The sequence below is a fragment of the Erythrolamprus reginae genome, chromosome 4 (assembly GCF_031021105.1).
Source record: "Erythrolamprus reginae isolate rEryReg1 chromosome 4, rEryReg1.hap1, whole genome shotgun sequence".
In the NCBI taxonomy this organism is placed as follows: domain Eukaryota; kingdom Metazoa; phylum Chordata; class Lepidosauria; order Squamata; family Dipsadidae; genus Erythrolamprus; species Erythrolamprus reginae.
In genome coordinates this window covers 64294298-64299407 of record NC_091953.1, presented here as the reverse complement: position 1 = coordinate 64299407, position 5110 = coordinate 64294298, and positions in this window count along the sequence as shown.

The following is a 5110-nucleotide window of genomic DNA, read 5'->3' as shown; positions in this document are numbered from 1 at the left end:
GTGGGGTGGAGCTACGGGAGGCTCAAGAAGGCAGCCCCGCGCTTTTCTTTCGGCGGAAGAGGAGGAGATCGGGCGGGCGGGGGCAGCGCCTTCTACTGCCGGCGCCTCCCCCCCTGCGGGTTGGCAGGGAGATGGGGAGTGCGCGCCCGTGGAAAAGGCTGCGGGGGGGGGGGGTATTTTGGGGCGGGCGCTTCTTCCCTGGCCGGACAGGCATGCTTGTGCTGCCAAAGGCAGCGTGTGGGCGAGCCTGCACTCTGCAGGCTCGCCCATACAGAAGGAGGAAGGAGGCAGCTGGGAGGCGGCCGCGTGTCACCGAAAATGGCTAGGCGTGTCAGTGGTGACACGCGTGTCATAGGTTCGCCATCACTGACCTAACTCCATCCACCAGAAAAGATCACCAGCTAGTCCTTGAAGGCCAGCCACAGGCAGTGTCGGGTGCAGCTTTTTGTTGATGCCACGTGTTGGGTGTTTGAGGCAAGTCTGGATGCAGGGAGAGGCATTGACAAGCTGTCTCCACTCCCAGTCTAGCAAGCCATTGCTTGTGCCTGATTATATACCAAAGAGCAATGGTTTTCTCTACTATTTCTTGGGCAATAACACTTGAATCTAACTATCCCTCATAATGGAGGCAGAAGACAAACCACAACAGAAAACTCATAGGGAAGTTCAAATCATATCTCAATTTTTGTGCATAAAATTCAGTTTTCTAATTATCCCTAAGCATCCTGTACTCTTTTTGGTTTAAGTAGATAGGATTCAGCTTGTTTTGTAAAGCATGTCAGGACATATCCTGCATTCTGTTCAACAAAGATGACGTACTGCTGCCTCTCCATATCACCCTATTTTTTTAATACTAATTAAAGGAGAAATTGATGTTTTTTCCCCTTTCCCACAATAAAGAGCATTGCTAACCACAATGGAAATGTTGCCACCAGCAATCTGTATAATAACAAGGTAACCTTGATATTTGCTTTCTAAAGACAATTTTTGATATAAGAATCTCAACTACTCTTTTCCTCAAATTTTAAACATTTACATATAAAGTAACTGTATATGGATTGACGTGCATCAGTTCCATGTCTAATAAGCATGGTCTTTGCCAAACATATATGATTTTGGATAGGATTTGGATTCCACTTGTAATAGAAGTATAAACACCTTTTCATACATTTTATACAACCTTCTCCACACTACATGCTCCTCAGAAGCACAACTCCCAAAATTTCCAATCTGGAACCCCACTGTTTTGGAATTCTAGAATTTGAAATCTACATTTCATGAAGGTGCCCAATTTAGAAAAGATTGAGATAGCATGCAGTGGATAATAAGATAGAAAAGGATAAATGTGTATGTTACGAAAAGCTCCTTGAAAGTAAACCTAGCTAAAAGTAAGTAACGAGAAAACTAACTACAAATTACAGTTAATTGTTGGGAGGACATATATCCATGCAGTATACACCCTAATACTTCTAGTCATGTGCAGCACCTCCCTTTAGGTAAGTAAGGACTTGAAATGAAATAATGCTCTTTATAAACAAGGAGACATTTACTGTATTTTTCGGAGTATAAGCCACACTGGAGTATAAGACGCACCTTAGTTATGGGGGAGGAAAACAGGAGGGGGGGGATTCTGCCTCAATCTCCAAGCAATTTGCCTCCCAGCAAACAGTACAAATAATATCATTGTTTGCTGTGTATTTCTGTGCATGTATACCTGACCCATAGAAACAGCAAAGAATTGGAGAAATGTACATTATGGCAGTATATTAATGCCAGAAAGTTTTCTTAAATGCAGTCACACTTATTCCTCCCAATTATTTATAATAGATCTACTCCAAACATGACTAAGTCAAGGTTTGACTCAGCTGCCTTATCTTAATACTAAACGGGGCATTGTTACATTTCAGACTATACTTGTACAGATTCTGTTAAAATTGAAGTGGCGAGTCTCTGCTATTTAAAAGAAGATACAATATTATAGGACCTCTTCAGGTTTCAATTGGGCAGTCATGGCTGCCATGTTGATTTTTTTTTGTATAGCTCCTGGCGATGGCCCTGAATCTGACTAGCAATTAGATGCTACATTATGTCTGTTTACTCAGAAATAAATTATACTGAATTACCAGTAATTGAGATTAATAAACACAGAAGGAATTAACATTAAATTCTCACTGATAGTAATGGAGCATAAGTACATCAAACCCAATTTGTTACAATGTTTTCCACTGGACATGCAACCTTATTTTACAGGAGTAAATCCAATTGTGCTTAACAAATATTCCTAAGTAAGTGAGCATATTTCTTTTTCCCCCTTCTGGGCTCTGGGTATATTTTTCCTATTGCAGTAAATGAGGTTGAATGTGTATAATTTTAGAAGAGCTCTTTCTGTGTGTACATGCACATACAGTTTATATAGTAGATGATGTATATTTTTGTGTGCCTGTGTGTAATATTTATTTATTTATTTATTAGATTTGTATGCCGCCCCTTTCCGTAGACTCGGGCGGCTCACAACATAATAAAACAATTCATAACAAATCTAATAATTTACAATTTAAAATTTAAAGTAGTTAAGAAAACCCCATTTTTAAGCAGACATACCTACAAACATACCATACATAAATTATATAGGCCCGGGGGAGATATCTCAATTCCCCCATGCCTGATGACAAAGGTAGGTTTTGAGGAATTTACGAAAGACAAGGAAGGTAGGGGCAGTTCTAATCTTTGGGGGGAGCTGGTTCCAGAGAATCGGGGCCACCACAGAGAAGGCTCTTCCCCTGGGGCCCGCCAACCGACATTGTTTAGTTGATGGGACCCGGAGAAGGTCGACTCTGTGGGACCCAATCAGTCGCTGGGATTCGTGCAGTAGAAGGCGGTCTCGGAGATATTCTGGTCCGATGCCATGAAGGGCTTTATAGGTCATAACCAACACTACATATGTATGTACACATATGGCATATATACATAGAATTAAATAGTATATTTCGGATGTTCAGTAATACTAAATAGATAGGGAAATTGTATCTCTTTGAGGCAAGGAGAGGCCAGGTACCCAACCGTAAACCAAACCCTTGACGTAAGTGATGTCAAGTTGGCCACCTTTAAGCCAGTCACATGACCTTTAAGCCACCACCACCCGGTCACATGATCATCAAGCCACTCCCACCTGGTCCTGTGGCCAGAAAGCCACACCCAATAAAATAAGCCACGGCCACAGTGTGGTAATAAAATTTTTTGCAGCCCTTTAATGGACAGGGGATATAGTCATGAAAGAACCAGACTAGAAATCAGGAGACTGTGAATTCAAGTTCTGCCTTAGGCATGAAAACCAACTGGGCGACTTTGTGTGTGACCAGTCACTTTCTCTCAGTCCAACCCATCTCCCAGGGTTATTGCTGTGGGAGAAATAGGAGGAGGAAGGAGTATTAGGTATGTTTGTCACTTTGAGTTATTTATAAAAATAATAAGGGAATAGAAGTAAATAAATAAATAAATAAATAAATAAATAAATAAATAAATAAATAAACACGAAAATCCCTGTTTTGCAGTTCTAGGGCTCCTCAATTGCAAATTTTGATGACAAATAACTGGCTATCAACAGTATTTTTCATTACAGTAATTACTTCCTACCTCCAGAATAAATTAGATGGTTAAATCCCTTGTAACCAGAGGTGGGCAACAGGCAGGAGGGGGTTGAACGCAGTTCCACCGACGGAAATGAAGATGTGTACACAGCTCCAGCTGATTGGCAGCTGTCATTTCCTGGATTACTGGTCTCAGCTCGACTTTCTTGCTGCTGCTGCTGCATCTGCGCTCCTTGCTTTTTCCCTCTTTCCTCCTTCCTGGCCTCGGACCAGCTCCCCTCTCTCCTACATGGCTCCCCTCCAGCCACATGTGGCCACCTCCCACCTGAGGTGGAAGCAGAAGGCCAAGGATTTTAATACATTTTTCGCTGATAAAGTCGCTCAGATCCGGACAGACATTGACTCCGATGGGATAACAGAGTTGGCTGACAATGAGTCAGTCGAGGTGACTGGGGCCCTTATTTGTCCAGCAGTCTGAGAAGAGTTTGATCTGGTGACACCTGATGAAGTGGACAAGGCCATTGGAGCTGTGAGTTCCGCCACCATACCTCACCTGGCTGGTCTCGGCTAGCAGGGAGGTGACACGGAGCTGGGTCCAGGAGATTGTCAATGCTTCCTTGGGGAGTGGGTCCTTTCCGGCTCCTTATAAGGAGGCACTTGTGTGCCCCCTCCTCAAGAAGCCTTCCCTGGACCCAGCCATTCTTAATAATTATCATCCGGTCTCCGACCTTCCCTTTATGGGGAAGGTTGTTGAGAAGGTGGTGACACTCCAGCTCCAGCAGTCCTTGGAAGAAGCCGATTATCTAGGCCCTCAGCAGTCAGATTTCAGGCCCGGTTACAGCACGTAAACTGCTTTGGTCGCATTGATGGATGATTTCTGGCGGGCCCGGGACAGGGGTTTATCCTCTGTCCTGGTGCTTCTTGACCTCCCAGCGGCTTTCGATACCATCGACCATGGTATCCTTCTGCACTGGCTGGAGGCGTTGGTGGTGGGAGCCACTGTCTTGCAGTGGCTCTCCTCCTACTCTCTGGTCAGTTGCAGTCGGTGTTAGTGGGAGGTCAGAGGTTGACCTCAAGGTTACTCCCTTGTTGGGTGCCTCAGTGGTCGGTCCTCTCCCCCCTACTATTTAAAATCTACATGAAACTGCTGGGTGAGATCATCCAAGGGCATGGGGTGAGGTATCATCAGTATGCTGATGATACCCAGTTGTACATCTCCACCCTATGTCCAGTCAATGAAGCAGTTGAAGTGATGTGCTGGTGCCTGGAGGCTGTTGGGGTCTTGATGGGTGTCAACAGACTCAAACTCAACCCTGATAAGACGGAGTGGCTGTGGCTTTTGCCTCCCAAGGACAATTCCATTTGTCTCTCCATTACCCTGGGGGGGGGGAATTACTGACCCCCTCAGAGAGGGTCCGCAACTTGAGCATCCTCCTCGATCCACAGCTTACATTAGAGAAACATCTTTCAGCTGTGGAGAGGGGGGCGTTTGCCCAGGTTCGCCTGGTGCACCAGTTGCAGCC